At 42.9% G+C, this 13,281-nt stretch overlaps 1 protein-coding gene across 1 annotated transcript in view; it reads right to left on the bottom strand.

Moving 5' to 3' along the window:
* The window catches only part of RSPO2 (R-spondin 2), a 114,612-nt gene that overhangs the window by 54,215 nt on the left and 47,116 nt on the right, over positions 1-13,281 (bottom strand). The gene's annotated exons all lie outside the window — the stretch shown is intronic.

Here is a 13,281-nt window from a genome sequence, read left to right as displayed (position 1 = left end):
TCAATGAATTTGCACACATTTAAAATAAAGGTACAGGCAAGCAGGGATCAAGTTATACAAAGTTCACCAGTATAACATAAATGAAACCCAGGTGCTGAATTCTAATTGGAAGCTGAGGATGTAAGCACACAACAGCAACAAAATATAAGAACATCAGCACCCTGATATATGCACGTGGACTGATATGTCCATGGAAATCCAGCAACCACACTAATGAAAATTCTGGCTTCTGGAGACAGTAATATTAAAAGTAGAGAATTCTCCACAGAACAGGTACAGCACTAGCAATGTGTGCTGTCCCATAGCTCTCAGGGTCCTAGAACAGCTGTTGTCTTGCAGTCTCTTCTTGGTCTTTCTAATACAAATGCCAAGACAATTATTTAAAAAAAAAATCGCAGTTCAAAGTTCTAAGAGACTTTTTTTACAAGTTTTTGCCCAAAACGGACTGAAAACAATTACCAAAGGAGGGCTTTTAGTGCACATTAATATTTTAAGTTCACCAACTGCTGTGCCTTCAATTCTATTCTCTGGGGTATAGAGAAAGAAAATATCCCTCTTTTTTCTTTTAAATTACTTGGGTGATAACTGCAACACAAACCTTAGCTCCATCACTGTTTGTCCTTATAAGCTTTTATTAACCTGCCTTTCATGCAGTTGCAGAACACTCCCCTGTCCCCATGGGCTGTCAACTCCTTCTCAGGGCTGAGTCAGCACAGCAGGTTACCAGAGGGAGGATGGCTCAAGACATTCCTGGAACCAGCATAACTTGACAGGTCTGGTTTAAATATTAAATTGGCTACAGGACTTGACAGAAATTTGCCAGTTCAAACCTGATTTACTGGAAACAAAAGAAAAAGTATTATGCAACAGAAGGAAAGAGTCTTTGGGGTCTCAAGAGGTTTTTAATAGAGGCCATTCTGATAGCAGCTAGCCATAAGGACAAAGACTGTGCTTAATTGTTATATTTTAAAATATTTAAAAGTATTCACACCCTAACATAGTACTCTTGTACCTTCATCTCGTATGGATGGATAATAGAGATTGTTCAATGGATGGCTTTACCAGCAGAGCCAGGAAAAGAAAAAAGGAAAAGCCCACCACCCTCTGGAACTAGTAGCTGATATGCTTTACTCTCACCTTCACACATCTGCACACCACATTTCCACTCCCTTTCTGCTCCCGTTCCCCCCCCCATGCCAAACCAAGTTCAGCACAACAGCATCCAAACTCCAGTCAGAATAATCCTAGTGGGTGGCAGGCAGGAGGAGAAGCTCAGTGATCTGGTGTGCACAGCTCAGTCAGTGGGACGCTTTCTGAGTGCTGGCATCCTCCGGCACCAGGCTCACATGGTGAGATGGGAAGAGCATCCTTACCTTCTATGGTATATGTCCGATTCTTTGGCTCTCTGTTAACCTTTTTGCAATGACACATCTTACCAGACCAACCGCCTTATACTCCCTAAACTGATTCCCATCTCCTGTTTCCCACAAGACCTCAGATATAATTTTTCCTACAGTTCATCCTGCAACTATTCTTATTCACAATCCCCATCTTCAAAGACATACAAGAAGAGAAACAAACAGATGATGAGCTAGGCCTGGATGCATCCCTCATCTCACTGTTGGCAGGGATTGCATATCTGTAACCACATCAAATAATAAGTGACCACGTACTCCAAAGCAGTTGTTGCTTAACACATGGTGGGCAATCCTGTAGACTTCTGAATCCTCTTTTAGTCTCCTTGCATCTCATTCTTAGTAAATCTGTACCTCCAGCTTGTTCAAGGCTCCTCAGAGAAGCCTGTACTACAACAAAAGAACTAACAGGAACAAAGCAAAAGTAATGATGCAAGATGCCTGAATTTATTCACCACTCAAAGTGGGGTCTGGAGTTTGAATCAGCTGAAGTCAGCATCTCATATACAGCATGTATATGATTATGACTTAGAGCCAGGCCAATTGCTGAACAACACGGATATAGCTAAAGGCTTCTGTATATATGGAAATATATATATATGCATATAGCTAAAGGATATATATATATATATGGGTATAGCTGATGGCTACAGGACAACAGTTCTGCTAGCAACAGACAGGGTATACCTCTCAAAGCAGGAAAAGGATCTTTGCACAGGAATTAGCAGGGCTCATTGAAAGAGCTTTAATGAGATTTGAAGGGAGAAAGGGATAAAACTAGGCTCACTAGAGGTAAATCTGAGAGCAGCACACCAGTGTTTGAGGGATGGTGTGCTGGCAAGGTCCTTTGATCTGCCATCTCAGTGGAGGTAGGGGATGGTGATCCATGCAGCAGCAAAAATGCAAGCGTTATTGATGCGTTTAGAAACCTCGGAAGACCCCGAGAATGGTCACATAGGAATTAGGGCTTCTCCCCACAAAAAGGTGGTAGGATCAACAGCCCAGCTGCAGTGCATCTACACCAATGCATGCTGCATGGCCAACAAACAGGAGCTGGAAGCCATTGTGCAGCAGGAAAACTATGACATAGTTGCCATCACAGAAACACAATGAGATTGTTCACAACTGGCATGCTGCAATGGATGGCTATAAACTCTTCAGAAGGAACAGGCAAGGAATGGGGTGCAGTGGGGTAGCCCTGTACATTAGAAAGTGTTTTGTCTAAAGCTTCATGATGGTGATGATAGGGTTGAGCATTTATGGGTAAGAATCAGGGGGAGGGCCAACAAGGCAGATACCACAGTATGAGTTTGTTACAGACTACCCAACCAGGATGAAGAGGCAGACAAAATATTCTATAAGCAGCTGGGAGAAATCTCACAATAGTTAGCCCTTGATCTTACGGAGGACTTCAGCTGTCTGATGGAAATACAACACAGCAGAGAGGAAACAGTCTAGGAGGTTCCTGGAACGTGTGGAAGATAATTGCCTGACACAGCTGGTCAGGGAGCCAGCCAGGGGAGATGCTCTGCTGGACCTGCTGTCTGTGAACAGAGAAGGATTTGGGGGTCATATGGTGGTTGGAGGTCGTCTTGGGCATAGCGATCATGAAATGATAAGAGTTTTCAATTCTTGGAGAAGTAAGGAGGGGGTTCAGCAGAGCTGCTACCTTGGACATCCAGAGAACAGACTTTGTGTTGTTTAGCTGACTGTTTGGTAGAGCCCCTTGGGAGAGAGCTCTGAAAGGCCAAGGGGTCCAGGAAAGCTGGACGTTCTTCAAGAAGGTAGTCTTAAAGGCACAGGAGTAGGCTGTCCCCATGTACCAAAAGATGAACTGGCAGGGGAGAAGTTGGGACTGGCTGAACAGAGAGCTTTGGCTGGAGCTTAGGAAAAACAGAAGAGTTTATGACCTTTGGAAGAAGGGGCAGGCAACTCAGGAGGGCTACAAGGATGTCATGAGGTTATGCAGGGAGAAAATCAGAAGGGCCAAAGCCCAGCTAGAACTTAATCTTGCTACTGTTATAAAGAACAACAAAAAAATGTTTCTATAAATACATTAGCAACAAAGGGAGGGCTAAGGAGAATCTCCATCCTTGGCTGGATGCTGGGGGAAGAATAGTGACAAAGGCTGAGGGACTAGCGAAGTGAGTGTCGCCCTGTACTCAGCACTGGTGAGGCCAGACCTTGAATACTGTGTTGAGTTTTGGGCCACTCACTTCAAGAAAGAATTGAGATACTGGAGCATGTCCAGAGAAGGACAACGAAGCTGGTGAAGGGTCCAGAGCACAAGTCTGGTGAGGAGCAGCTGAGGGAACTGGGGTTGTTTAGTCTGGAGAAAAAGAGGGTCAGGGAGGACTTTATTGCTCTCTACAACTACCTGAAAGGAGGTTTTAGCAAGGTGGATGTCAGTCTCTTCACCCAAGTAACAAGTGACAGGACAAGAGGAAATGGCCTGAAGTTGTGCCAGGGGAGGTTTAAATTGTATATTAGGAAAAAATTCTTCACCAAAAGAGTTGTCAATCACTGGAACAGGCTGCCCAGAGAAGTGGCTCAGTCACAATGCCTGGAGGTATTTGAAAGACGTGTAGAAGTGGCACTTAGGGACATGGTTTAGAGGTGGACTTGGCAGTGTTGGGTTAATGGTTGGACTTGATGCTTTTAAAGGTCTTTTCCAATCTAAGCCATTGTACAATTTTCAATAGTGTGGCTTGGGGAGCAGGGACTAGGCTCTGGAGCAGATACATTTGTAGTGTCCGCATAGGTCTCATGTCCACCTTCCCTCATTGACCCCCATTAACATTCAGACTTCTTGGTTACAAAATGTGTCTCAGTTTGACTCTACTGTCCAACTTTCCTTTATCTACAACTTCCCACATGCTAGTCTCCTCAAATTCCTCTTTTTTCTATTTCTGGTAGGATGTCTTTGTTGATAACCCTTTGTTTTGCAGAAAAAATTTATTTATGTTTACTTCTCTGGGCTTCAGCCATAGCTCTTTCCTAACATACTCTCACATGAAAAGGAGCTAACAGCAGAAAATGATCCTCCATTATCCTGTGCTATCCTTTGTTTAGGAGATGGATGGCACATCTTTCACAGCTTAAGGTCAAGACAAGATATATGAAAGAGTTCATTAATATACTAAATTTTTAAGTTGTACATATTTATCCCAAAATCTTAACTTCTCTGTAGGTTTCCCAAACCATGACATCTAGACTCTCCTTTATCTCCTGAGCAGTCTTAACAAATGACTTATAGATTCTATGCCTGTAATTTTTTCCCTCTTATAGGAACACTATGAGATTCAGTTCATCAAAACTTGTAAACTGCTCTGAAATACTCAAATATGAGGTACTGTAGATGCGACACATGTATTTTTACTTAAATGATTATTTAACTCACACATTGAACTGTGACAACAGCATTTGAGATGGTCACGTAGTTAATGGTCACAAAGTGATGACTCCTTCTTGCTCTCCTAGTTGTTAAGTTTAAAAAAAAAAAATCTATAAAAGCATCATATATTTTTATTTTCTTTCTTTACCACATTAAATAAAAAAAAAAAAAGAGATCACTGAAGAATTATACAATAGTAAGGGGGAGATAATACGATTACTACACTGTAATACAGAGAGTAAACATTATGAATGAATCTGAAAACTTCCCATTGTGCTGCTTAGGCACCAAACTGAATAATTTCCAGGTATTTTGCAGACAGTAAGTTGTTATGAAGTGTATACCACAGAATCGGTACTCTTCTACTTTGTCATTGCTTATATTCTTTTCAGAGCTTCATGGGAAGCATCTGACTTCTGTGATCTGTCAGTTCAACTTATCCCAAAGCAGGGAAAATCATGAGATGCTCTAATGCTAAATTACTTGAACACTGAACATATACTTTAACAAATCAAATACCGTAGCACTGGTTTTGGTGTCACATAGGCATGCCATCTTGAAGATACCAACTTAACTTTCTCTCTTTGTACGCAGGCTCCCCTGTGTATGTTCTCCCCTATATTCACAGGTTATAATTAAATCCTACAAAATCTGCCCTGCCCCTAAGTCTTCCCTTTCCATCTTGGTTTCTTAACATAGCAAATACCATGTATTCTTATCACATACAGCTTTTTCAGTTCTCATATAATTGCTTTTTGAAGGAAGAAATGAATGCCTCTATGTTCAGCAGAAACATCTACACACTTCCCTTTGAATTTCTTCATAACTTCTTTTTCCGTCTCTATTAGAGAGAAAGAAAAAATAACAAGCTTACAAAACATGGTCAATCACATTCCAAGTTACCAGCCGCACCACACGCAATGTAAGACATCATGTTACTCATATCTATTTCAACCCTGCCTGGAACACCCTCCTCAACTCTGTGTGCCAGGCGGGCAGGTTTCCTTTAGCCAGATCCCTATGGCAGCCAAATCCCTATGGAAACTTGTTCCTTCCACAAGGCCCACAAATGTTAACCAGTGTCAGAGCGCTGCTGTCGTCACATCATAAAACTGCAAATGCACACATGCTCTAAGTTAGCACCATCCTCTGGGTCTCAAAGTGCATGATTTCCCTGCCTGTCTGTTAAGATTGTAAGGTCCTTGCAGCAGGAGCAATGTTTTGTGCAGCCACAGAAGTATGTACGCGGGTGTGAACACCGCACAAAGACACAAACACACACCTTTATATGGGTAATGCATTTTCTATTCCTTCTGCTTGCCACTTCTACAACTACACTCTAGAGCATCTCTATATTTAAAGAAAAAGCATTTACAGACTTGATTCCCTATGTTGCTCTGTTTTAAATCTGGGATTAAATTTGCCAATTTTGAAAAGGTTACTTGAGAACACAGACCAGTACCCAAACACTGAAAGAAACACTTCTGAACTCTAAGGGTGTTCAAAGTTTCATGGTTTGGATCCATATCAACTAAAATCAAATGTCAGCTAATTACTTTAACTCTTGTCTGGATCAAATGTATTTAAGCCATATTGCTGAAGCAGTTTTAAGTGAATTGTTATGACTATTTGAAAACACAAGAGAATTAACAGTACAAAATGAATCTAGCATGTTTCCCACAAGAATACAGATTGTTCAGTAAGCAAGAGAACTAAAAGGATTTGATTTTCTTGATTACAGCCCATACCACAACAACTGCTACTAATTTACATCTTCCTTGTATATCCACTCGTTAGGTGTCACAAACCTCTTTTGAACCTGGTGCTTGAGCTCACCACAAGAACCTGGTATTTCTACACTTCTGTAAAAAACAGGTTGAAATGGACAAATGAATCCAAAATCAACTGGAGAAAGAGACGGGTCTGGCAGAGAAACAAGCAGTAGAAACAATTATTACCTAAACATTATCTTTTTAGAAGGCCAGGCTAACATGCTCATTACATTCCTAATATCACTTGCTGCCTGGTCATCGTGTCACTATTTGGCAGTCTTTGGTTTTTTGAACACTCTAAAGTCAGAAACTGGGCTTAGTGGTACAATGGCCAGCTTAATGGCTCTCCTGCCATAACTGGTACTGCAGCCACCTAAATGCTGGTATTGGATTTTAGTTCAGATCTAGCAGGAATGTCTCCAAGACACTTCTCACTGTCAACAGGAGGTGTGCAGAGAGGACTCAGAGGAAGGAAGCAACTAAAAGACTACTACAACCTGCACTTACTGAAGAAAGACTATGTTTCATAATCCTGAATTCAATTAATGCTATAAAGAAATCCCACACATCTCAATAAAACCAACTAAAACCAACTAAAATACACTCATGCTTGGCATACGTTTTTAGGGTACCAAAGAATGGAACAAGGAATACAGCTTTACAGATACACCAATATTACACTGTATACCAATGTATTAACATTGTAAGACTGCAAGCTCATTATACTTAAAACACATCTGATGGGCTATGAACAGAAGATGTCCAAGAAAGATACCTATTTTTCACTAAAGCTGTGTAAAATCAGAAGTAAGTTTTGAACAGAAAACTTGAATAACAAAAAAAAAAAAAGGAAAGAAAAACATTTACTAGCTTGTCTCTAGTCATTGTCTTTAAGAGAATTAAGAGACACAAAGTCAAAGGGGATTTTTATGAACAATTAGCCCAATGCCCTGTACAAAGAAGCCACAGAACTTGTGCTTTACTAAAGCATATCATTTAAGAAACCATTCAATCTTGATTTTTAAGTTGTCAGTGGTAAGGAAACCACCACAACCTTTTGTGAAGCTATCATAGGGACTAATCACTCTCACTGTTGAAAATCTGCAGTGGAATTTTAAACTTCAAATAGCAACCACTGGACCTTTTTATATCTTTGCCTGCCAGATTGTTAACAGTTCTGCAATGTTTTTTTCCCCCAATGCAGACACTCTGATCAGGTCAAGTCTTAGCCTTCTCATGGGTAAGATAAACAGAACAAGATTCCAGAATGTCTCACCGCAAGGCAAAGTATCCAGTCCTTTGATCAATCCCTTACCATTTTATCAGCAGGCTTATGGACACCAAAAAAAGACCTCAGCAATAGAAAAGTGATTGTACCAGTGCCAAACGCAGAACTGATATAATGTCTCTACTTTTCCTAGATGTTACTCTCCCAAAACATTCATGGGTTATGTAAATTTTTTATTTTTTTTTTTTTTTACAACAAAAACAACATTTCACCAAGTACCACGCTGCTCTGGGTAGGAAGCAGCCATTTTTTGGCGTTACACAGGAGATCACAGAATCACAGTGGTCAGGGTTGGATGTGACCTCTGAAAATCATCCAGTCCAACCCCCTGCTAAAGTAGGTTTACCTAAAGCAAGCTGCGCACTCACATCCAGGTGGATTTTGAATGTCTCCAGAGAAGGAGACTCCACAGCCTCTCTGGGAAGACTGTTTCAGTGCTCTGTCACCCTCAAGGTAAACAAGTTCTTCCTCATGTCCAGAAGGAACTTCTTGTGCTTCAGTTTGTGCCCACTGCCCCTTGCCCTGTCACTTGGCACTACTGAAAAGAGCCTGGCCCCATCCCCTTAAGATACTTGATAAGATCCCTTCTCAGTCGTCTCCATGCTAAGTCAGCCCAGCTCTCTCAGCCTTTCCTCATAAGGGAGGCACTCCAGTCCCCAAATCATCTTTGTAGCCCTCTGCTGGACCCTCTCCAGTAGCTCCCTGTCTCTCTTGAACTGGGAAGCCCAGAACTGGGCACAGCACTCCAGATGCTGCCTCGCCAAGGCAGAGCAGAGGGAGAGGATCACCTCCCTCGACCTGCTGGCCACACTTCTCCTAACAAACCCCAGGATCCCCTTGGTCTTCTTGGCCACCAGGGCACACTGCTGGCCCACGAGCAACTCGCTGTCCACCAGGACTCCCAGGTTCTTCTCCGCAGAGCTGCCTTCCAGCAGGCCAGGCCCCAGCCTGTGCTGGTGCATGAGGTTGTTCCTCCCTATGTGCAGGACCTTACACTTGTCTTTGTTGAACTTCATGAGGTTTCTTCCTGCCCAACTCTCTCCAGCCTGTCCAGGCCTCGATGAATGGCAGTACAGCCTTCTGGTGAATCAGCCAGTTCTCCCAGTTTTGTATCATTGGCAAACTTGTTGAGGGTATGCTCTGTCCCTTCATCCATGTCATTGATGAGTAAGTTGAACAAGACCAGACCCAGCACTGAACCACGGGGGAACACCGCTAGCTACAGCTCTCCAACCAGACTCTGCAGCATTGATCACAACTCTCTGTGCTCTGCCATTCAGCCTGATCTGTGTCAACAGCTTTGCTGAGGTCTAGGTAGACAATATCCACTGCTCTCCCCTCATCTACTCAGCCACTAACTCCATCATAGAAGGCTATCAGGTTGGTCAGGCATAATTTCCCCTTGGTGAATTCAGGTTGATTACTCCTGATAACCTTCTTTTCCTCCTCGTGCTTCAAGATGGCCTCCAGGATGAGCTGTTCCCTCACCTTTCAGGATGTAGGTGAGGATGACTGGCCTGTAGTTTCCCCGAGTCCTCCTTCTTGCCCTTTTTGAAGACTGGAGTGACACTGGCTTTCCTCCAGTCTTCAGGCACCTCTTCTGTTCTCCATGACCTTTCAAATATGATGGAGAGTAACTTGACAATAACATCTGCCAGCTCCTTCAGCACTTGAGGGTGCATTCCTCTAGGGCCGATGGACTTGTGTGTGTCAAGTTTGCTCAAGTGATCTCTAACATGGTCCTCCTCAACCAAGGGGAAGTTTTCCTTTCTCACAGGGGCTTTCTCTGTAGACACACTGACTTTAACTCTGAGGCAAGTGCCTACTATCCTGGCAGACAACTGGAGCACTCTTCTGAGCTGCAGGCCTACAAGCAGGGTGCACAGCCCTCCTTGCACAAACTGCGGCACCATGCCTGGCTGATGCACCATTCCCTGGTCATAGCACTCCCCACAGCCATTTCTATCTCCTGTGGTTGCTCCTGGCAAGGCCTAAGCCATGTCAGCCTTGCTCATGAGAGCTGCAGGCTCCTGGTGGGTTTCTCAGCTCTTGCTCAGGTTTCCCTGACCCAGGAATCCCCCTGTCCACCTCAGTCTAGTCCTCAGCCACAGAACATAGCCTTGCCACCCATTCCTATCTTTCTCAAGACAATGGGCCTCAACCATTCAGGGTCATTTTCTCTGAAGTTGTCCACAACTCAGAAAGCCCAAGTTCCCCACTCCTCCTCTGAAGATAGACTAACTTGTAGGGTAGCTTTTCACTGCAATGAATTTGGTGTAAATCTCACTAAATTTACGCTCGTAAATGAACAATTTTGCCTGCTTATTATGAAACCATTTTTTCCACTTCCTTTGGAGGTCTTAATTATATTTTAAATATCATAATTTTATGCTTAAGCTACTCTCATTTTCAGCTCCTTTCATTCTCTTATTATTGATATAATGTCCTTCTGATTATTCTAGTCTAGGCATCAGAAGACTTGTCTTGATTCCTTCTATATTCAAAAGAGAGTTCTACCTCCAAATCAAAATATTTTACTTTAAAGGCATGGCTATCCAGCTGAATAATTTCAGAATTTTCTGCACTGTTTGCCCTACCACCATGGTAGGGACAATCACTGTGAAGATCAGTTAGATATTATTCTCCTTCAGCACCCTGGCAAGTCTCAAGAAATCACCTAAATGTTGAGATATTTTGCAATATTTAGTGACTACAAGCATTATCAGCAAAATATACCGACTACCCAATTCAGAAGCCTACTTTATTGATAAAATTACATGTATGCTGGTCTCAGGATGCCTTGGTTGCTTAGATATTTTGAGAACATTACTGACTTTCTTTACAGCTGGGCTGAACTGCCAGTCAAAGAGGTATCTCAGCCATCTTTCTTCATTCAACCATCTGGAGCTTTTAAAGGCATTTCTCATAGTTTATTTTCTGGATACCTGCTGTCAGCTGGTAACATTTAACTCCCCTTGTCCTCTTCTGTCTGTTGTTCACAGCCTACCAGTCCTCACTTGCCTTCAACACTACTGAATGCTGTTTCCTCCTTCTGACGTGAATCCTCTTCCACAACTTCTCTCTGTTCAGAGCCTTGGGAGGCATATCCTCTCTCCCTGAAAACGGGGCAGCAATGTTTCCTCAGTCTGGTTGCTCAGACCTCTTCCATTTCCCCAACGTTCCCCAGTGGCAGTATTCATCCTTCTAGTCCAAAAATCCAGTGCTGTCAACAGTTTACATTTTATGCATAGGAAGTCTTCTCTGGCTATCAGATGGAAAAAAAACCACGGAACACCTGTTGCAGGTAACAAACACCACTCCATTGTCACAGCACTCTCAAAACTATCAAGCTGCAACAAGGTCTTTTACCATCACATACCAACATACTCCTCACACCAGTCCCTCTGCTGCCTTCTCCTAGTCTCTCCTCATCCAGAGCACACATGCTCTCTCTTCTCTTTGCTTCTTCCTCCTCTCTCTTTCTTGACTGCTCTCCCTTCATTGGCTGCCCAACCACTTAGTAGGAACCAGCCACAGCTGCACCTTATCTACATCAGCCAACCCACCGCCCCTGAAGCCAGCTCACAGCTGTATATTATCAATGTTAATTAACCCAGCTTCATTCCTCTAAATCCCCCCCTTTTTTTTCTTTTTAATATTTCATACCTCATGTTTTTACTAATCATCACAAACTTTTTACAAATAAATTTTTCATACAGTCCTCTATAATTCCTCTACAATTCCCTTTTTTCTTTTTTCTTTTCCTTTTTAACATTTCATACCTTATGTTTTTAACAATCATCACAACCTTTTTACAAATAAACTTTTCATACAGTCTGTACAACTTGTCCCTGAACTCTTTTTTTCTTCTTAGCATTTCGTGCATATGCTTTTAACAATCATCACAACTTTTTGACAAATAAACTTTTCATACAGTCAAGACTTGTCCCTGAACTCATACACATACCCCTTCTTCCATTTTATCTTGAGATTTTCAGCTTCTGGGGGCTGATCACCTTTCTTATCTGCTTTCTTGACATCTAGGATTTTGTTTTCTTCAGAGTGAGGTTCTGATGAACTTAGAGTACCTTGCCCTTTCACCTCCTGGGCCACATCAGACAGTAACCTGAGTGAGCTTTCAACAGCAGCAGATCTAGAAAACAGCACTAATACATTACTTCGTGTTCCAACAAGCTTCTCAATATCCTTGTGGTCATTCATTTCTTCTATGACTGGATACACCTTCAACAAGCACATAAACACTGGCAAGAATACCACCAGGCCAAGCAGCAGCAGCAACAGTGTGAGCCACCCGCGGCACCGTGCTGCTCCCGCGCGTTCCCCCAGCACAGCCATCACCACTGTCCGGCCGGACACGCTCTGGACCCGCCGCCACTGCGGGCTGCTGACACATCTGGCTGTGTACTCTGCCGCTATCGCCCGTTACCCTCAGTCTCAGCTTCACGGCAGTCAGGCCTCCTTCTCTTTGATCCCAATGGCTCACCTTTACTGGTGTCTGATCCAGATCCCCAGGCTCTTCCCACCTATCTCAATGTGATCTGGATCACAGGCTATCCCCACCTGTCTCTGCTATATTGGGCACCGCTGTCACTGTTCAAAACTTCAAACATCCCTCAGCACAGCCATCACTGCTGTCACCACTCATTACACTCAGTCTCATAATCTGAAGGGCCTCACAGGGGGTACCAATTGTCACAGCACTCTCCAAACTATCCGGCTGCAACAAGGTCTTTTACCATACCAACATATGCCTCACGCCAGTCCCTCTGCTGCCTTCTCCTAGTCTCTCCTCATCCAGGGCGCACTTTCTTTCTCTTCTCTCTGCTTCTTCCTCCTCTCTCACAACTCTTCACAAATAAACTTCTCATACAGTCCTCTATAATTTCTCTACACTCCATCACCTGCCATCCTAAAATTAAAGTACAAAAATAGAAAGTGCCCTACTCCCTGTTCAAATGTCCTAGGAATATTGGGGTTTATTGCTATTTGCTGTTCAGACTTTCACCAGTTTTACCCTAGGTCTTCCTGCTCTTACTGGCAGAGTGTAATTCAACACTCAGAGACTAAGCACTGGGGATAAAAGGTTCAAGCACCTCAGCCACAGAGTGCATGCAGACACAAAAAAGGTAAAATAAAATAAAATATAGTAAAAAAAGTCCTTTTCCCTTGTGTTCATGCATACAGACCAGCTACATAGCCCATTCAGAAAAAAGAAACCAACAACCAAGCGTTACCAACCAACTGGTTCACAAATACCATTCACAGGTTCGGTATCTTGAAGCCTAGCCCCCACCACCACCACCACTCCCCCCAACATTTAGATTTGGTGTTCAAACATCTTACGTGATGCAAATTCATGTGCATGTTGCCAATCCCACTTCTGAGTTTTAA

This window comes from Falco rusticolus, chromosome 3 (assembly GCF_015220075.1).
Source record: "Falco rusticolus isolate bFalRus1 chromosome 3, bFalRus1.pri, whole genome shotgun sequence".
Classification (NCBI taxonomy): Eukaryota; Metazoa; Chordata; class Aves; order Falconiformes; family Falconidae; genus Falco; species Falco rusticolus.
Note: the sequence above shows the minus strand (reverse complement) of the source record. Positions and strands in the feature narration are given on the sequence as shown.